This window comes from Sapajus apella, unplaced genomic scaffold (genome assembly GCF_009761245.1).
Source record: "Sapajus apella isolate SASKATOON/1434 unplaced genomic scaffold, GSC_monkey_1.0 scaffold66, whole genome shotgun sequence".
Classification (NCBI taxonomy): domain Eukaryota; kingdom Metazoa; phylum Chordata; class Mammalia; order Primates; family Cebidae; genus Sapajus; species Sapajus apella.
Genome location: NW_022437006.1, coordinates 820295 through 842570, shown reverse-complemented (window position 1 = coordinate 842570; position 22276 = coordinate 820295). Strand labels below are relative to the sequence as shown.

The window sequence follows — 22276 nt, the reverse complement described above, 5'->3', positions numbered from 1 at the left end:
TATACAGGAAGGGTCTCACTATGTTGCCCAGGATGGTCTCAACTCCTGGGCTTGGGCCGGGCATGGTGGGTCACGCCTGTAATCTCAGCACTTTGGGAGGCCAAGGCAGGCAGATCACCTGAGGTCAGGAGTTTGAGGCCAGCCTGGCCAACATGGTGACACCCCATCTCTACTTAAAAAATATAAAATTCAGCTGGGCATGGTGGTGGGTGCCTGTACTCCCAGCTACTTGGGAGGCTGAGGCAGGAGAATCGCTTGAACCCAGGAGGCAGAGGTTGCAGTGAGCCGAGACTGCCCCACTGCACTCCAGCCTGGACGACAAGAGGGAAACTCCATTTCAAAAAGAAACAAAACAAAAACAAAAACAAAACTCCTGGGCTCAAATGATCCTCCTGTCTCAGCCTCCCAAAGTGCTGGGATTACAGGTGGGAGCCTCTGAGCCATCCTCATTTAATTCTTCAGAAAACTTTAAGGTGTTGCTATTTCTTTTTTTAATTTTCATTTTACATCTGGAAACTGAGCCATAGACAAGTAATTTGCCCAAGGTCTCACAGCTAGTAGTGGGGAGCCAGGACCTAAAACAGGCAATCAAATTCCAAAGACCATAGCTTAACCAGGAAACTATAGTAGTACCACCTCCAACCCTCAGCACATTGCAGAGAACATTCGGAAACATTTAAAACATGGGAATAGGTTAAAATTAGATCTCTAAGGCAAAATTCACGAAGCTTTGGCCAAAGACAGTCAGAAAAAAAAGGGGAAGAAAAGGAAAAGTAGGAAACACGCTGTTATGCCGAGAGGAGGAAGGAAATGGTGGCAAGGAGATCTGGGGTTAGGTGGTCCCTGCAACCATCCAACAGGTACCCCTGGGCACCCAGGAATCTTGGTAGCTTACAGAAAAAGGAGAAAGAGTGGAGAGCACCCTTAATTGATTACTTTTACTATTTACAGGTAGAGTGTGTGAACCTCTGTTTGCCCACTTGCTCCAGCGCCCCCAGAATCTTTAGGAATGTGTCTGAAAATCTGTTAATACAAACTATACAAAAGTAATTATAACAATACACCTGCATTTGCTCTACCAACATTTCATCCTTTCAAAGATGGTAAACTCCTTGGCATTTGTACAAATGGGGCTGGATTCTTCATTAACATCTACATCTATAATAAAGGGTAGTATTAAAAGACATATGCATTAGAAAATGAAATTCATATTGACACACAAAAGTAGGGATCAAGTACTTATCTCTGAAAATAAAACCCTGGACTTAATTATAACAGACAAGAGTGATTTCTACAGAATTTCATCTGCTGATTCAATATCAAATATTTTCAAAACATGTACCAATTAACATCCAGTTTTATTATGTTTTAACCCTATGAAAACCAGACCTTTGATTTAGAAAAATAGTAACAAGCACATACACGCCAGTAATTATATCCCAGGCAACAGTTCAAAGTTTTGTATATTTACTAATTCATTTAGCATATGCTTGTATGTATATGTGTGTTATAAAATGTATGTGTGTGTTATACATATACATATATGAAAAACAATTTTACAGAATTTTCCCTGTTTGGAGAGGAGAATTCAAACAGTTGGACTGTTTCTTGACCACAAGTAATTTTCAAATAACATATGAAGAATATAAAATGAAGGCCTGACTGCTTCTAGGATTGGTCGAAGTAGTTCTCTTGGTTGATCTAAATCTGAGTGTTCTGCAAGACACGCATCTCCTGCGTGGGGTAAATAATACCAAGCATAGGACGGGCACGGTGGCTCACACCTATAATACCAGCACTTTGGGAGACCAAGGCCAGAGGATCACAAGGTCAAGAGTTCGAGACCAGCCTGGCCAATATGGTGAAACCCAATCTCTACTAAAAACACAAAAATCAGCTGGGTGTGGTGGTGGGCGCCTGTAGACCCAGCTATTCAGGAGGTTGAGGCAGGAGAATCACTTGAACCAGAAGGCAGACGTTGCAATGAGCTGAGATTGTGCCACTGCATTCCAGCCTGGGTGACACAGCAAGACTCCATCTCAAAAAAAAAAAAAAAAAAAAAAGAAAGAAAGAAAGAAATAATAATGATACCAAGCTTACGGATGTCATCACGACACTATTTCAAAATGTAATCCTGACAGCCAGTTAACTCAGCAAAGAGTAGTAAGTACCTAGAGCCCAGAAGACCAAAAAGCAAATGTTGGAATTTTAGGGGAAATGATCTTGGTTTCCAGTCCAAATTGTTCCCAAAATGCTGTTCACAGTGATCTCCCAGAGTGCCTCATTCACAGCCAATATAACCTTAATGTGCTTTCCTTCAATTACTGTAAGCACATCCTAAGATTCTAGTAGCGTGACAGCTGGGAACCTGCGCCCCAACTAAGGCTGACCTCGGCTATATCGCTTTATTAATTCATCTCGGGAGCTGGACTGAGCTATGCTGAGGAGCAGAGAAAGTGGCACTGTGTCCTCCCTGGCAAAGCAAGACAAGTGCAAGCACCTCACACACAGAGGTGTGTTTGTCCTGCCATTTAAACAGAGCTGTTTGCCTGCTGCCTGAACTGCAGCGTGCTTTAACACTGCATACCAAACGCTGGAGGAACAATCATATTTGTGTGCAATTTTATTGCAAAAAGGCCTGGTTCTGCTGTTGTCTCTGTACAAATGTCTGATAATCCACTTCCGTCACAGACTGACAAGAGCTGCTGCTTCATTTCCAGCGGCTGGGGCAAACCTCAGGACAATACTTATCTCTCAATGGGCAGCAACAGCAGGGCTATTTCAAGACCTCACTCCATTGTAAAAGTGTTCTGTGTCGACACAGACCTATAAATCACCATGCAACATCTTTTGCAAAGTATGTGCTGGTCTGCAGAGTTGCTAGATATTTCTAGGTGGGCTGGGATCACTGGAAAGGCCTAGCACATCTTGCCTGACAGCTAATTTAAACGACCCTTTTGGGGTTACATGTCATAAGAAAGGGGGAGATAACTTCAAAAGATTATAAATCACTTTTATAAAACCACTTGATGTAAGTAAATATATCTTTATCTTAATATCTCAACAAATGTTGCTCCCAATTTTTTTAATGCTTTAATGCAACTAAAATATGAAAGCATTTTCTTTTTTATTTTCCCTTCTTTTCTCTCAGGGATTTTGGGGCACAAGCAAGTGTAAAAACCAAGGAAACGTACTGCTGCTTTGCTATTACACAGCAACAAAAGCGATCTCTTTGTTTTACAAGAACTTTCCTTTCTCTGTAGTGTTTTGTTTTAGAATAAACATGTATTTTTGACTTTCAGATGTTCTTATCTCAATGACGAGGGATGTACTTTAATCTGTGAGAATCCTACAAGATGAGTGTCTGATCTAGATAGATATCATGATTTTAAAAATTTAGCTGAAATCCTCAGGCTACGTAAGGTTGAATTTTAATCTCCATAGCTGGGCAGCTGAAATTCTCCTGTTTGCATATCAATTAGATTTAGTCTCTCTACCTTATGGCGTTACCATTCACAGATGGTTACTCCAGGGATGGGTGCATTTCAGTAACAGTTTGAAATGCCCCTGGGTAATAACAAGTGTAAATGATTGCTTGTCCCGTTGAAATAACGCAATGAGACTGTCAGTGGCCGATGGAGTACAGCTGTGGACAAAGTCTACACTTGTTTCGAGGGCATTATCTACAATGCAGATTTAAAAACTTTAAAATATGTTTATTAACTGAAAAAATAATAAATGTCATTCAAAAAACTGGATTTTTTTTAAACCACAACTTACTGAAAAAAAAAATAGCAACATTTCAGAGTAAGAAAAACAAAAAGGTTGACTTCACAGATGCTTAATTTTCTGCCTAATTACAGAAACAATGTGAGGTAAAACATTTGCATCAGAGGAAAACCTGACGTGGGATCATTTTAACTGGACACAGGATGAAGCAAGAGGTTTATCCACAACCCATCAGTAAAGATACCATTTAGTGTATGACTAAGGTGACTTTGCATACCAAGCTACGCTAGATTTTGTACAGGATACCAAAGACATTCCTCCTCCTAAGAAAATGAATATCTACTGGCCGGGCAGGGTGGCTCACACCTATAATTCCAGCATTTTGGGAGGCCAAGGTGGGTGGATCACAAGATCAAGAGTTCGAGACCAGCCTGACCAACATGGTAAAACCTCATCTCCACTAAAAATACAAAAAAAAAAAAATTAGCCAGATGTGGTGGCACACTCCTGTAAGCTCAGCTACTCAGGAGGTTGAAGCAGGAGAATCGCTTGAACCCAGGAGGTGGGGGTTGTAGTTAGCCAAGACTGTACCACTGCACTCCAGCCTAGGCAACAAAGCAAGACTGTGACTCAAAAAAAAAAAAGAAAAGGAACATCTACTTTGATAGAAAAGACTTCATTCATACAAGACAGTATATAATCAAGTATTGGGTTACAAGCAGTAGAGATAAGAGTGCAGGAATTTGGGAAGGAAAGAACACCATGAGCTATATTCATTGGGAATACTTGGTGGAAAAGATGGTTCCTAAGGCAAGTTAAGGAAGAACTTTCAGCAAGACCTGCAAAGTAATAAAAATGAGTATGAATGTGACAGATAAGGAGACACTGACTGTTCAGGGTTCAAGACTCACACAGAGTAATGGTGAGTGCTACGTGCCAGACGAAGGAGCTTGACTGCCTGTCAAGAGGAGGCTGTTGACAAAAGTGGGAGTTGAAGTGGTGTTTCAGGAACTGATCTTACAGTGATGAGTAGGAGGGACTGCGAAGAAAAGTAGAGCAGTGATTCTTAACCAAGAGCACATGTCAGAATCATCCAGGAACAGCTCTCCAATAGACCTTGCCTTTATTTTTCAAGACCTTCTGGTCACTCCAGAGAGTCTATGGAGCCCAGAGCATATACATAAAGTAATAAAAAAGGGTTTGGCCCAGAATATTGAGCACTGGAAAAACGGTAATATTGACTTTATCATAATGAACTTGGAGAAGTCCATCAAAAATCTTAGAGTTGGGTGAGTCTTTCATTTGTCTGTTTTGTGCAGCAATAACTCTTGTTAGGCAACTGCGTGACAAGCTTAATTCTATCCAAGGTGAGAGTCCCCTTCCCTTCTGCAATTTTATAAAAGCTCATCCCTGGGATTCTCCCAGAAATATACAATAATAAGCAATGTTCACATGGTGACCCCAAGCATTCAGTGATGGTGACCGGACCACAATTGGTTAGCCTTGATTCCAGCCCTGATTTCAAGCTTTGGAGGCTAATAAACATCTTTCGTTTGTCTGTTTGTTTTAGACAAGGTCTAGCTCTATCACCCAAGCTGGAGTGCAGTGGCACAACCTTGGCTCAATACAACCTCCACCTCCCAGGCCAAGCCAGCCTCCCAACTCAGCCTCCTAAGTAGTTAGTTGGGACTACAGGAGCACACCACCATGCCCAGCTAATTCTGTATTTTTTTGTAGAGATGAAGTTTCGTCATGTTTCCCAGGCTGGTCTTGAACTCGTGAGCTCCAGTGATCCACCCGCCTTGTTCTCCATCTTAACTGATTTAATGTTCCTGGGCATCCTCTTCTGCCAGGTGGGCCTTGTTGACTCACTTTACAAGAAAGGTTTTAGGTACACATCCAAAAGAAAACAAATCATTCTATTAATACCAAAAAAACAAGGGCACTCGCATGTTTATTGCAGCGTGATTCATAATAGCAAAGACATAGAATCAATTCAGGTTCCCATCAACAGTGGCTTGGATAAAGAAAATGTGGTACATAAACACCATGGAATACTACACAGCCATAAAAAAAATCAAAATCCTGTCCTTTGCAGCTACATAGATGCAGCTGGAGGCCATTATTCTACGCAAATTAACACAGGAAAAGAAAAACAAACACCGTATGTTCTCACTTATAACTGGGAGCTACACATCAGGTACTCATGAACGTAAAGATGGCAACACTAGGCACTAGGGATGCCTAGAGGTGAGAGGGAGAGAGGAGAGCAAGGGTTGAAAACTAACTACTGAGTACTATGCTTAGTACCTGGGTGATGGGGTCATTCGTACCCAAAACCTCAATGTGACACAATATACATCAGTAACAAACCTGCACATGTACCCTCTGAATCTAAAGTAAAAGCTGGGGGAAAGAAAGAGCAGTTTTGCTACTGAAGTTTCTGGAATGTAACTGAAAATTCCTCTCTCAGATCCAGGTATTGGATAAGAAATCAAATTCAGCCATACATGGCTGCGTGCTTCTTTGACTGCATTATTATTATATTAAGTGACTTGATTTCTTAAAAAGAAAAATAAAGGTTATGACATATGCCTATAGAAATAACTCCATAAATAAAAGAATTTATTCTAATGTTGCTCAAATCTCTATGTTTTCAGGGTTGGGCCTCAGCAGCCCAAGTTTATATACACAAATGTCTCCCTGGTTATAGCAGAATGGACCAGAAGCAAATACCTGGTCCCTGGTCAATTTCTCTATCTCTGGCAGGTAGAATTGAAACTTGAAAATACCAGTTTCAGCCAGGTGCATTGGCTCACGCCTGTAATCTCAGCACTCTGGGAAGCTGAGGGAGGAGGATCACTTGAGGCCAGGAATTCCAAACTAGCCTGAGTATCATGGCAAGAAAATTAGCTGGGCATTGTGGCCCGCACCTGTAGCCCTAGGTACTTGGGAGGCTGAGACGGGAGGATCACTTGAGCCCAGGAATTCAAGGTTAAGGTGAGCTATGATTATGCCACTTGCACACCAGCCTATGTGACAGAGCAAGACTGTTCCAAAAAAGAAAGTAAAAAAACCTAGTCTCTGCCTGTAATCCCACCACTTTGGGAGGCTGAGGCAGGTGGATCACCTAAGGTCAGGCGTTCAACACCAGCCTGGCCAACATGGCAAAACCCCATCTCTCCTAAAAATACAAAAATAAGCCAGGCATGGTACCATGCGCCTGTAGTCCCAGCTACTTGGGAGGCTGAGGCAGGAGAATCACTTGAACCCAGGAGGCAGAAGCTGTAGTGAGCCGAGATCACGCCACTGTACTCCAGCCTGGTCGACATAGAGACTCTGTCTCAAAAAACAAAACAAACAACAACAAAAACAAGTCTCTGCTGATAGCTCAAATTGAAGACATCTAGTCTCAGGAACTGTGAAGCCTCCATCTTCCACCACAGCCACAGGGAAGGAGAAAAAGGGAAACTGAGGGTAGGGAAGAAAGAAGCAGATGTGCAGGCAGAGGCAGGGATGGCCTACAACCACAGACTCCACGCAGGTATTGCTCGTGTGCCTCAGTGTACTCTGACTCAGTCGTTCTCAGTCCCTGCCCCCCTTCCTTCTGCTGTCTCTGTTGTCACCCCTGGCATTTCTGTCCCTTTCCTTCTGTCTCTTCAACTCCCAGAGGGAGGATCTGACCAAGTGTGTTAGGTCGTCACTCAATGTGAAATCAACATAATGTACACTTATAAGCTAGGGATGCCTGAAAATACAACCTTCAATGTATCTACAGTCCTGCAATAAATACTGTGCAATTTGTTGTACTTGGGTTGACACATGCATGTCTCCAAATGAATATGAATGAAAAATGTAAATGGCTTAGCTAAAACTGTACCATAATCCAATAATTATATTGCATACAAGTAATTAACAAGTTGCACCTGGTCATCAGGGAGGCATGCAGCCAGTGGCTCCAGAGCCATCAGAAGGGCTGTCTGGGCACAAGACTGCCAAGAAAGAAGGAAAGCGACTGTCTACTGGCGGAATCTGTGCAGGCTTCATCACAGGCAGCTGCAGCTCTGTATGAGGGCCTCTAGGGGAACCGGAAACCTGTGCCTCTATGTGGGGAACTGCTCCACTGTTTCCAGCTTTGTATAGAAATTTCTAATCACATGTGTCTCAGTATTCTTGGACATCAAAAAAGACCTTTTTTTTTTTTTGAGATGGATTCTTGCTCTGTTGCCCAGACTGGAGTGCAGTGGCACAATCTCAGCTAACCGCATATTCTGCCTCCTGGGTTCAAGCAATTCTCCTGCCTCAGCTTCCCAAGTAATTGGGACTACAGGCACACGCTACCATGCCTGCCTTACGTACTTTTTGTAAGATATCAGAGTATCATACACTCATAACTGTCATGGACTGACCCAAGGTCCCGGAGTCAGGTTGTACACATCTGCACTGCATAACTCTGAAGGTATTTCCATCCCTACTCCCCAAACTTGTGCAACACGGCAGCCCTGGAAGTTACCTGCCTATAGCATGGAAAAGCAAGTACATGAATTCATAGATGTTAACAAGCAGTGCATTTGTAAAGCTAAAAAGAAATGTTTTACCTAGGTGTCCTTTCAAATCATCAGTCTCTCTGCTCAGACAAGCCCAATTCTTTTAATCCCTATCTTCATCCACCTGCCTCTCTAAAATTGATTGGGCTTCTCCTAGGATCTTCATGTTTATACAAAGAAAGCCCATGCTAAATTTTCAAGGTCAAGCAGAAAATATACACTTTCCCCTGCCTAGATAAAACCTTCAGACAGACCAAAATGATGGACCAGCTTTGCTGCTGTCTAAATGTTCATGTCCCCCCAAAATTTGCATGTTGGAACCTAACACCCAATGTGATATTATTAACAGATATGATAGCTGATACAGTTTGGCTGTGTCCTCACTCAAATCTCATCTTGAATTGTAGCTCCTGTAATTCCCATGTGTTGTCAAAGGGACCCAGTGGAAGCGAATTGAATCATGGGGGCAGGTCTTTTTCATGCCATTCTCATGACAGTGAATAAATCTCACGAGCTCTGATGGTTTTATAAAGGGGAGTTCCCCTGGACATGTCCTCTTGCCTGCTGCCACGTAAAATGTACCTTTGGTCTTCCTTCACCTACTGCCATGGCTGTGAGGCCTCCCCAGTCACCTGGAACTGTGAGTCCATTAAACTTCTTTTTCTTTATAAATTACCCAGTCTTGGATATGTCTTTACTAGCAGCATGAGAACAAACGAATACAACAGTATGACAAGTAAGGGCTCTGCCCTCATGAATGGGATTAGTGCACTTACAAAAAAAGGCTTGAGGGAGCCTGTTTGTTCCTTTTCACAAACTTGTGAGGCTGTCACAAGAAGATGCTATCTGTGAAGCAGAAAGCAGTCCCCCACCAGACACTGAATCTGCTGATGCCTTGATTTGGACTTCCCAAATCTCTAAAACTGTCAGTTACTCCTTCTTCTTAGGATCACATGACCAGAATTCTCCTAAATCAGATAGGGTCATTGTTTTGCCTTAATTCTTGACTTGCATCTTTTTAACTCTGACACTAATCTTTCTCTTGGTTCACCTAAGACATTTATAGCACAACTTTATTGTTCCACATTTCAGATCATTTTCTGGCAATGCTCCTCTGTCAAAGCATACAAATTTTGACACATGAAGCAGTATACATTTCTTGACTTGAATCAAATATGGTTTCCCTCATAATATATATAGTACATAAGTTGTGCAACTTATGCACTAATAACTTACGAAGTTTATGAATTATTATGTATAACATGCAAGAACATACATAACCCCTCCATCATCACAGAGAAAATCTTTTCATCGATGACCAGCACTGACTCCAATATTACCCAAGATCTATATTTAGTACGCATTTAGGTGCATCATGGTTCCTTATTCAGAGGATGAGATTGTATGGAAGTGGCTTGTCCCATGTAGTTCAGCACAAGGAGACCCAGTGCAGTCCAGGAACAATGGATGAAATGCTTACAAATGACTAGTTATTCATTGCACATTAAAGAATGCCTATATCACATTTTTATAATTACAGAACTCCACTCTTTTTTTTTTTTTGAGACAGAGCCTCACTTTGTCAACCAGGGTGGGGTCCAGTGACGCGATCTCAGCTCACTGCAACCTCTACCTCCTGGGTTCAAGGGATTCTTGTGCCTCAGTCTCCTGAGTAGCTGGGACTACGGTGTAACTACCACGTCTGACTAATTTTTATATTTTTAGTAGAGACGGGGTTTCACTATGTTGGCCAGGCTTGTCTCAAACACCTGACCTCAAGTGATTCTCCCGCCTCAGCCTCCTAAAGTGCTGGGATTACAGGCATTGAGCCACTGTGCCCAGCAACATTATATTCTATCATTTTTATTAAAATAGCAGCAACCTGTTAAAGTTCCCAGTGGAAAACTGCATGATCATACAGGGAGGATTCGCCAGAAAAGCTCCTACCTGCCTGTCTGCCAAGTGACCTTAAAAGCGAGCATAACTTGGTGAGTTTGACATGATTCAGGTCATGATTCACGGGCTGGGAAACTGTATTCCATTCCAGGCTCATTCAGGCTCAAGGATGCGCTTGCATGTGAATTAAACGCACAGGAGACTGACGCACAAAACCAGAATAGACGTTTATTTTACAATCAGAATTGCATAACTGCTGAAAGGTCAGAGAAGGACAGTGGGAAAATCACATTCTCTGCTCAAAGGCAGGTTCTCCAGCAAGCCAGATAACCTAGCGCCTGTTGCGGGGAATATGGAATCAGAATCAGTACAAGATTTGCCTAATTCGAATGTAATTGCATCAGGCCCTGAAAACCTAGTGTGTCTGTCTCTACGATGCAGGCCTGTCAGAAATGACCATGACGGAGCCAGGCAGGGTGTCCACATCTACTCAGCACCTCGGTGAATATGGCCAGTATCTGCTTCTCAGATTCTTTTTTTATCTGCTTCCCTTTTAAACAACCTCCCCTCTGATTATTGCAGTCCCTTTTTTTCTTTCTTTGTTTTCTTGGGAGACAAGGTCTCACTCTGTCACCCAGACTGGAGTGCAGACTGGTGTTATCATGGCTCACTGCAGCCTCAACCTCCCAGACTCAAGCGATCCTCCCACCTCAGCCTCCCAAGCAGCTGGGACTGACCACAGGTGTGCACCACCTCATCTGAATAATTTTTCTTATTTTTTGTAGAGATGAGGAGGGATCCCTATATTGCCAGGGCTGCTCTCAAACTCCTGGGCTCAAGCAATCCTCCCGCCTCAGCCTCCCAAAATGCTGGGATTTTAGGGGTGCACCACAGCAGCTGGGCCACTGCAGTATAGCTATAGATACGAATATTTCTCTTAAGAGTACTATACAGTTAAATCAGGCTGCCCTAGAGCCATTCTGTCTCTTCGAGTTTCCTTCTCTACTCTGACCTTTAAGTGTCTATTTTATTCCTTACTTTCAAGTTCACAGAAGACATTTCACTATCCATAACTGTATTTACTGCCCACATTAACTAAATCATTGTGTACTTATTCATGTTTCTAGAAAACTTGAAAAAGTTTTAAAATTATCAACATAGAAACTCTGAAGAGAGGAGCCTTGAAGATGTTTTAAAAAAATTTAGTGAGCAGTGAGGCAAATAATGAATGATTTTATAATCACAGACCATTTAACCTTCAATAGCATAAAAATGCTTCTTAGTAAATCTTAACTAACAAGAAGGAAATATAATGGTCTAATAACTAATCAAATATCCAAAATGATAGCTAAGGAAAAAACCCACCACCACCACCTGACTGAGCCTTCAGTGAAATGAGCGTTGTGGATTTGAGAATTCAGAATTCTCTGTTCTTGTTCCTGTGAGTCTCTCAATCTAACTGCTTTCCAGTCCTAATCTTACTTGCCCTATCTGGCAGCTCTGGTCTGTCTAGTTCTTGAAAGCTTCCCACAGCCCAGCACACTGGCTCATATATGTAATCCAGTACTTTGGGAAGCTGAGGCAAGAGGATCACTTGAGTTTGAAATTAGCCTGGGCAACATAGGGAGGGCCCATCTCTACAAAAATTAAAACATCTGGGCATGGTGGCTCACACCTATGGTCTTAGCTGCTGAGGAGGCTGAGGTGTGAGGATCACCTGAGCCTGGGGAGGTTGAAGCTGCAGTGAGCTATGATCACACTACTGCACTCCAGCCTGGATGACAGAGCAAGACTGTCTCAAAAAAAAAAAAAAAAAAAAAAAAGAAGGTAGAGAAGGAAGAAGAGGAAGGAAAGGAGGAGGAGAAGGAGGAAGAGGAAGAGGAAAAGGAAGGAAGGAAGGAAGGGAGGGAGGGAGGGAGGGAGGGGAGGAGAAGGAATAAGAAAGCTTCCATGCTGATTTCCATGCACCACTCTCTAATTCTCCTCGTCACTGCTCTCAGGGCTCGCTTTGTGGGCTCTGGCACTGGGTGCCCTTCCTCTGCCTGCTCTGAGGTGGGCTCTGGCACTAGGTGCCCTTCCCCTGCCTGCTCTGAGCCCCAGCACTCCCCAGGTATCCATCTATACCTCTTTTCCTTCTTCTTGACTTAACCTCATTCACCCTTGTGACTTTAAGAACTACTTAAATACAATGATTTGAAACCAAACAAAATGCATAAGCAGAGCATAACACATATTAATAATTCCTCATTGTTCGTTTTCTTGCTTTCTCATTAGTCATCCTGAGATTCAAAAGTGTATTTGCACGTACCTACCCAGCACCTCCACCTGACCATAGTTCCCCTTAACTCTTTAGCTTCATCTGCTCAAAACACTTTTTAAAAAAAATCTCCAATATTGGCTGGGTGCGGTGGCTCATGCCTGTAATCCCAAAGCTTTGGGAGGCCTAGGTGGGCGGATCACAAGGTCAGGAGTTCAAGATCAGCCTGGCCAACATGATGAAACCCCGTTTCTACTAAAAATACAAAAAATTAGCTGAGCTTGGCGGCGTGGACCTGCTACTCAAGACGCTGAGGCAGGAGAATCGCTTGAACCCAGGAGGCAGACGTGGCAGTGAGCTGAGACTATGCCACTGCACTCCAGCCTGGGCAACAGAGAGAGACTCCATCTGAAAAAAAAAAAAAATCTCAAATCTTTTTTCCCATGATCTCTATCTGAGCTCATGATATCACCATCCATCTGCTTTCTCAAGCCGAAGCTTTGGAAGTCATAGTGAATGTGAGGCACTATTGGCTAGTATGTAACAGTGACTGTGTGACAGTCATTGCTAACAATGTGCAAGAGAAAACTGCAAGGCTGGCTACTAAATATGCCTGAATATAACTGTCAACTTATGCTGGTAGTATGATTAGGAAGAAGAGTGAAAGGGAAGAATAACTGGGTTCGGAGAGGAGCCTTTATTCATATGCATATGTCATTTATAATTACAAATACGGAAATTTGATTAATTCTGTTTTTCTCACTCTAAGTTCTACGAGGGCTGGACCCACACCTGTTTTGCTCATCATTAGTGCTGGATCCACACCTGTTTTGCTCAATGCTGCATGACCAGCATCTAGTACAATGCCTCTCATATAGTAGGTGCTCAGTAAACATTTGCTTCCAATTCCCTATGACCAAAGCTGACAATTCAGACTGGATAAAGACAAATATTATATACATTATTTATGTATAAGAATGAGTGTTTCTATAAATATACTGTCATGATCTACAAATATACAGAAAATAGAAATCTGCTGTCTTCTGGTACTTTGTCCTTTTCCTTAAAATCCTGCATTTATAGAAATAATATTCACTCCAGCCTTAAAATAAACAAACAAAAAAACTTCCTCTCCCTAACCCCTTGACTGGTCATCAAATTCTATCAACTTAGTCCTCTAAAATTCAGCTCAAAAATTGCCATTTCTGTGTAAAGTTACTGGCTCTCTATGTTCCAAATGCATTCTGCCTATTATCATGTAAAATAATAACATAATTATTTTAGTGTCTCCTTCCTCCTTCCCTCTTCCAAATCCAGGAGATACTTAAAGATTTTGAGGATCTCCTGTGCAACAACTGGGCTGAACATAGTACCTGGTAACTAATTAACAATACACCACAAGTCAAAAGAAAAAAGAAACAGCATTTGGGAACATGAACATAGGATTCTGACAACCACAGTGAATTCTTTCATCCTTCCTACTGTGACCTGTCTGTGGCCTTTTCCTCTACCATGTTTTGTCACATCCACATCATTATCTCATGTCAGAGAGCCTTCCTCATGACTTCAGTGATGTACGGCTGTGGGCACTGAAAAGATGTACTTCACATTATGGCTCTTTTACTTCTTTTTTCATCCTTTACTCTGTCCCTTATCAGAAACAAAGACCACAACATGTAGAAGTCTAACACAAAGTGCTAAAATATGCCAAGATAAGATATGCACAGGGGTGCTGATTAAGATATTGACACAAATTAAAGAATGTTGCTTTCAAGACACTCAGGTCTCTCTCTATGCCTAAGAATATTATTCAACCATAAGAAAAGAACCAACTCTTTCCTAGATAAGAGACAACAGCACTTGCCCCCACCCATACTAATGCCACTGGTATTTGTCCATCAAAGTAAATGAATGACTTTGTATTTGAATAGAAAAGAGGGACACTCTGATCAGCCACTCTCCAGTGGGGGTATCAGAAAAGTGAGGAAGAGAAAGTGATTCTGAGTCGTTTGGATTAATATTTGAGTCTTAATCTTCATGAAAGAAACAGGAGCTTAACTTGCTATATAAAAGGTTTCAGTAGATAATGGATTTTTTGACATTGTTATGCAAGTAGATAGAATATTAACTTGCCTGGATTAATGAAAGCAATTACTAAGTGCTGTTACTGTAAGTGGAACCGTTTTACTGTATCATATTTCCTGGTGATTCTTCATGTAGCCCAGATGATGCCAGGGGCTATTTGACAAAACATTTTGTAGCTAAGAAGGTATACTTTGCTGGTTTAAGCCATAATCTTTGACATTCGTACCCACTGTGGATTTATGTCCCTTGTGCATTCACTACAATTTAAGCAAAGACATTTCTCATGAGAAGAAAAGCAGAAATCTTAGATTTTATTAGCAAAAAGCTACTGTCCCCACTTTCCTATTGTGATATCCTAATATTCACCTTGGAAAGAATAATTTAAGAACTCAAGCCTCTATATATGCAACTCAACTACTGTAGCTTCAAAGATGGTCACAATAACGTATATACATTTAAGGTTATGAAGGGTTAAAGAACTAATTATGAAAAACAGTTTTTGTCTTTCTCCCCTACATAGGAAAAAATTTCTTAAAGACACAAAAATACATAACAAAGAGAAAATTAATACATTCAATTATATTAAGTATATTAAATTGAGAATTTTATCAAAGAACACCATAAAAAGAGTCAACTACATAGATGAAAATATTTGCAACACATACAAATAATAAAGGGCTAGAGGCCAGAATATATATTATGCAAAAAGCACCTACAGATCATTTTGAAAAGACAGATAATATTTGAAATGGCTAAAGACTTAAACAGACATTTCATAAGTTAACAAGCTGAAATAAAAATATGAAAAATTGTTCAACCTTATTAGTAACTAGGGAAATGTAAATTATAACTACCGTAGGTATAACTACCATTATACACCCACCAGTTCAGTCACACTTTAAAATCTGACAATATCTAATGATGGTGAGGATAGAGAATTCTCATACACTGCTGGAAGGTAAATAAATTGGGATGATCACTTTGGAAAATACAGTAAGGTTTAAGATAGGCAATTCTACACGACTGTGACCATGTTCATAGAAATTCATGAACACGTTCACTAGCCTGTATGTACAACAGGTGCATAGCAGCACTGTTCATAACAGCCCAAACAATGAAAGCAAGTCAAAACCCATCAACCAAAAACTGGATAAACTGTGGTACAATCATACAATGGGATACTACACCACAACAAATCAAATAATTAGCATTGTGTACAACAACCTGGAGAATCTCACACACAAAACAAATGTTAAATAAAAGAAATAAAGCATGAAATAATATAGACAATATTATTCCATTCATGTAAAGTCCAAAAAACAGACAAAAACCAAATTTTGTGTGATAAAACTATTTAAAAAATCAAGTAAATTATTATGACAAGTTGTGGACAATGCTGTCTGGGACAGAGAAAGCTACGATGGAGAAGGGCACAAATGGAGATTGTGTAGTGCTGATGATATTCTATTTCCTTCATCTGGGTGGTGGCTACATGAATAGTGGCTTTATATTATTAGTTAAACCGTACATTCGTGTTTGTGCACTTTTTCTGTATATATGGTATATTCCACACAAGATGTTCTTCAGAAAGGTTACACAGAATATAAGGCTAGATGGTCTGGTAAAAGAATGATAGGAGATAGACAAAAGGCAAACAAAAAATATAATGAGGAGGTAGTAAGTGCTATGAAAAAAGCAAAGCAGGATAGGAGAATAGGTTGAGTAGAGAGGACTATTTAACAGCTTGTAGCATCAGTGTCTCCATAGTTAAGCCTCGTGGAGTGCCATTGTGAACACAGCAAAGGCAATGCAAATTGAAGGTACAATGAAGTTCAAATTGTGCTGCATGCAGGTTTCATAAAGTCCACAAGAGATGATGGCTCCAACAACACGAAAAGTCCCGGACAAAGATTTGGCAGCATCAGACAGATGCTGTCTAATTATGTCATAGTCTGGATAGGGAAAATGTGGCACATATACACCATGGAATATTATGCAGCCATGAAAAACAATGAGTTTGGGTCCTTTGTAGGGACATGGATGAACCTGGAAACCATCATTCTCAGCAAACTGACAGAAGAGCAGAAGATCAAACACCACATGTTCTCACTCATAGGCGGGTGTTGAACAATGAGAACACATGGACACAGGGAGGGGAGCACTACACACTGGGGTCAGTTGGGGGGAAATAGGGGAGGGAGGGTGGGGGGTGGGGAGCTGGGGAGAGATAGCAAGGGGAGAAATGCCAGATGTAGGTGATGGGGAGGAAGGCAGCAAATCACACTGCCACGTGTGTTCCTATGCAACAATTTTGCATGTTCTTCACATGTACCCCAAAACCTAAAATGCAATAAAATAAATAAATGGGAAAAAAAAAAAAACAATTGAAGAAAAGAAAATAAGAAAGGCTGTCTATATTTTGAGTGCTTCATGAGAGAATAATCTTAATGCTGAAAAATTTTTGAAGACTTAGAAAAACTAATGAAGCCCTCAAATATGGTGTGATTTTTTTTTTCTGTTTTTTTGAAATGGAGCCTCGCTCTGTCGCCCAGGCTGTAGTACAGTGGCATGATCTTGGCTGACTGCAACCTTTGCCTCCCAAGTTTAAGTGATTCTCCTGCCTTGGCCTACTGAGTAGCTGGAACTACAGGTGCCCACCACCATGCCCTGCTAATTTTTGTATCTTGTAGTAGAGACGGGGTTTTGCCATGTTGGCCAGACTGGTCTTAAACTCCTGACCTCAGGTAATCCGCCCACCATGGCCTCCCAAAGTGCTGGGATCTAGAGAGACACAGATATAGACAGATAGATAGATAGATAGATAGACAGATAGATAGATGATAGAATTCTTTTTTCTTTTCTTTTTTTTTTTTTTTTTTTTTTTTTTTGAGACAGAGTCTTGCTCTTTTGCCTAGGCTAGAAGTGCAGTAGCACAATCTCAGCTCACTGCAACCTCCCCCTCCCAGGTTCAAGCAATTCTGCCTCAGCCTTCCAAGTAGTTGGGATTAAGGTGCCTGCCACCATGTCTGGCTGATTTTTGTATTTTTAGTCGAGATGGGGTTTCACCATATTGGCCTGGCTGGTCTCAAGCTCCTGACCTCAAGTGATCCACCTGCCTTGGCCTCCCAAAGTGCTTGGCTTATAGGCATGAGCCACCATGCCTGGCTATAAATATAATTTTATGTTGACATACTTCAATAGAGTTTCAACCAATCCTTCTTTTCCCTCCCTAATTTTTCCTTCCTATTTGAAAGGAATCCATTACCTCCTCTTTTGTTCAGCAAAATGTAAAACACTGACAAGATTTATACCTTTTATTAAAAAAATGAACTATGATTGAGCCCATACATCTGATAAACTTCTGTTAATCACCCACTTACTGTGTGCTAGGCTCTGGGGAGACACAAAAACAAATGAAACAAGAATCACCAAGACTCAAGAAGCTTACAACAAATGGGAAACGAAAGGCTAGGAAACCACTGGTTTCAGGATATTGTGGTAGGTGCTATTCAAAAAGGGTGTCCAGGTGGGGCACAGTGGCTCACGCCTACAATCCCAGCACTTTGGAAGCTGAGGCGGATGAATCATTTGAGGTTAGGAGCTCGAGACCAGCCTAGCCAACATGGTGAAGCCCCACCTCTACTAAAAATACAAAAATTAGCCAGGCATGGTGGTGGGCACTTGTAGTCCCAGCTTCTCAGGAGGCTGAGACAGGAGAATCACTTGAACCCAGGAGGCGGAGGGTGCAGTGAGCCAAGATTGCACCACTGCACTCCAGCCTGGGCAACAGAGCAAATCTCCGTGTAAAAAAATAAAAAACTTAAAAAAAAAAAATGCGTCCAAAACAAGGGCCTCTAAATCAGATTTCTCATGGGGCATTAGAAATACAGAATTTTGTTTTTGCCATATTTTCCATACAATCTTAGCTTAATAACAAAAACACAAATTAGTCACAGGCAGACATCAGAACAAAAAAATAAATCAGAAATATAAATTTTGAATAAGCCATAAACCAGATAACAAGCCCTTGAATAATTCCATTTTCTTAACTTTAAGTTGATATCTTGTAAGACAGGAGCGCAACATCGAAACGCTGTCTTGTTTGAATTATAAATCTCCACTTTAAAGGGGCAGATGGAGAGCCTTATGTTCACAGAAAGCAAGCCAAGGGCTCAGAAAAGGTAACTGCTCAGCCAAAGGGAAAGATGCAAAATAGAAAACATGGTTCTGAACCCGTATGCCCTCGAAGGGTTAACAGATGCCTGACTTTGTGAGAATTTTACAGAATTGGATGTGAACCAGTGCAAAGTCCTCCAATGTGCTTTCCTTTCTCGGTCATGCAAACATGTACGTTCTACAGAACATTTCAAGTACACCAAAAAACTCTTGAGTTTCCAATCACAGAATTTAAGTCACCACATTTCCTCTGATGTATAATATGTTGTTGATAAAGTTACTGTCTTTTTTTTTTTTTTTTAGCTCTGCTTCCTTAAATGTCAAAACTACACACACGATGTATGTAATAGGAACACTGTGAAAATGAGGAGCTGCAAGTAACATTTTATTCACCTGAAGAAACTAAAATCAGTGCTTTTTGTCTGCAGACACAGTTCCTATAAACACAGAATCAAATACAGTGTGCATAGAAAGAAAAAGATTCTCTCACACTATGGCACTTCCTTCAATGGAGGCTTTCACATACCCTTTGTCAGGAAGGCAAAGAACACACATCCCGAAAACAATCTGACCGACATTCTAAATGGTTACACGATGTGAAAAATATTTTTTCCACCATATTAATAATTTAAAATACTTAAGCAGGGTGACGTGGCTCACGCCTGTAATCCCAACACTTTGGGAGGCTGAGGCAGGTGGATCACCTGACGTCAGGAGTTCAAGACCAGCCTGATCAACATGGCAAAACCCTGCTTCTACTAAAAATACAAAAATTAGCCGGGCATGGTGGTAGATGCCTATAATCCCAATTACTTGAGAAGCTGAGGCAGGAGCATCACTTGAACCAGGGAGGTGACAGTTGCGGTGAGCTGAGATCATGCCATTGCACTCCAGCCAGGGCAACAGAGTAAGACTCTGTCTCAAAAAAAAAAATAAATTTTTTAATGTTTAAGTAGTAAGGCATGCTACACTATTTTACCTTACTTTACACATTCAGTAAGCAAGGATAATTTTAAAAAGAAAACAGTTGGCCAGGTGCTGTCGTTCACGCCTGTAATCCCAGCATTTTGGGAGGTTGACACGAGTGGTTCCCCTAAGGTCATGAGTTCAAGACCAGCCTGGCCAACATGGTGAAACCCTGCCTATACTAAAAATACAAAAATTAGCAGGGCATGGTGGCACACACCTGTAATCCCAGGTACTCAGGAGGCTGAGACAGGAGAATCACTTGAATTCAGGAGGCGGTGGTTGCAGTGTGTTGAGATCACACCACTGTACTCCAGCCTGGACAACAAGAGCAAAACTCCATCTCAAAATAAATAAATAAGTAAAAATAAAAGAAAAAAGAAGACAGTAGACTTCCATTTCTTGTGTGCACAAGCCAGTAATACTTGAGATTACAAGTAAATTCCAGGATTTTTCATAATTTACATTCCTGCTCATATGTTTCTCCTATGAACACATCCTCAGAGCAACAGCAGACTTCCAAAGGTCAGGTCTGGGAAGATTTCCAACAAAAAATGAAAACACTATGAAATGCTTCTTGGAAAACTGGGGACTATTTTGACTTGATTTACCAGATTTCATGATGAAATTACGCATCTTACCAACAGGATAATAATATTTCTACTCTCATATTAATTATCTATACCTTATGTCATCATTCTCAGAGTTACATTGAATCCAGCCTTGTAGTCAGAATCAAGAGCTTGAATTCAGTTATGAGTTTACATAAAAAAGTAAAATTGGCCAGGTGTGGTGGCTAACACCTGTAATCCCAACACTTTGGGAGGCTGAGACGGGCAGATCACCTGAGGTCAGGAGTTTGAGACCAGCCTAGCCAACATGGAGAAATGCCGTCTTGACTAAAAATACAAAACAAAATTAGCCAGGCGTGGTGGTGCATGCCTATAATCACAGCTACTTGGGAGGCTGAGGCAGGAGAATCGCTTGAACCCGGGAGGCAAAGGCTGCAGTGAGCCAAGATTGTGCTATTGCACTCCAGCCTGGGCGACAGGAGTAAAACTGCATCTCAAGAAAAAAAAACAAGAAGTAAAATCATCATGCCACAAAAATATTTGCTGTTAAATTTCCCACTTGTGACTTCTATCTTAGCTTTTTCTTAGAACCTATTCTTTCTCATTGAATTATTCAGTCAACTAGACTAGAGGCGAGAATGCTCGCAAAAAGTAGAGGCAAAGCAGAATACTGGTTCAGAGGTTACAACAGGGAAAGAAGAAAGAATACACCACTCTCTCTTTCTCTGGATTCTTAGATTTATGGGGTGTGGGAGAAAATAAGCATATCTTCCTCACAAGATTTTGGGGAGGACAAATAAACTGAGGTTAAGGAGATGGAAAGAACATTCCAGGAAGAGTTTAAGATGCAGGGAGGTACGCTTACCATGGAGAACGGTACCAGACAGATAAGCAGACCATCTGGAGGAGAGAAGGATGAGAAAAGAAGGAAACAGATGTGCAGAGGGAGGTTTGGCTGGAGGGGTAACACAAGCATCTCTAAAGGAGAGAATGAAAAAAAAGAATACCCAGGTGCAGTGGTGCACACCCACAGTCCCAGCTACTCAAAAGGCTGAGGCAGGGGGCTTTCTTAAGCCCAGGGGTTGAGTCTAATCTGGGTAACATAGCGAGACATCTGTCTCACAAAAGAAAAGAAAAAAAAAATGTTTTTGGCTGGGCATGGCTTATACCTGTAATCCCAGCACTTTGGGAGGCCGAGGCGGGCAGATCACTTGAGCTCAGGAGTTCGAGACCAACCTGGGCAACATAATGAAACCCCATCCCTAAAAAAAAAATACAAAAATTAGCCAGGTGTGGTGGTGCACACCTATAGTCCCAGCTACTCAGGTGGCTGAGGTGGGAGGATCACCTGACCCTGGGGAGGTCAAAGCTGCAGTGAGCTATGATCACCACTGCACTCCAGCCTGGGCAACAGAGTGAGACCCTGTCTCAAAAACAAACAAACAAACAAAATTTTAAGGATATTCAAATCCAGTTATAACAGTCTTATTTATAGCCTTTCTTTTATTAGACCACAGTAAGATGCTTATAAAAATATTGTATTTTTTTGTTTTATTTTTAATTCACAATAATTGTATATATTATAGGGTATAATGTGATGTTCTGATATATGTATACATTATGGAATGATTAAATTAAGACAATTAACATGTATTACCTTCCATACTTTATATGTGGTGGGAACATTAAAAATCTACTCTTTTAGCAATTTTGAAATATACATTACATTACTTACTGTAGTCACCTGCTGTGCAATAGATCTCAAAAACTTATTCTTCCTGTCTAATTAAAACTTTGTACCCTTTGGCCAACATAAAAATATGGAATGAGGCTGGGCGCAGTGGCTCACGCCTTAATCCCAGCACTTTGGGAGGCTAAGGCAGGTGGATTACAAGGTCAGGAGATTGAGACTATCCTGGCCAACATGGTGAAACCCCATCTCTACTAAAAATACAAAAATTAGCTGGCTGTGGTAGAGCATGCCTGTTGTACTGGCTACGCGGGAGACTGAGACAGGAGAATCACTTGAACCCGGCAGGTGGAGGTTG

At 41.2% G+C, this 22276-nt stretch overlaps 1 protein-coding gene across 6 annotated transcripts in view; it reads right to left on the bottom strand.

Moving 5' to 3' along the window:
- BICD1 (BICD cargo adaptor 1) overlaps window positions 1-22276 on the bottom strand; it is a 283414-nt gene that overhangs the window by 228216 nt on the left and 32922 nt on the right. The gene's annotated exons all lie outside the window — the stretch shown is intronic.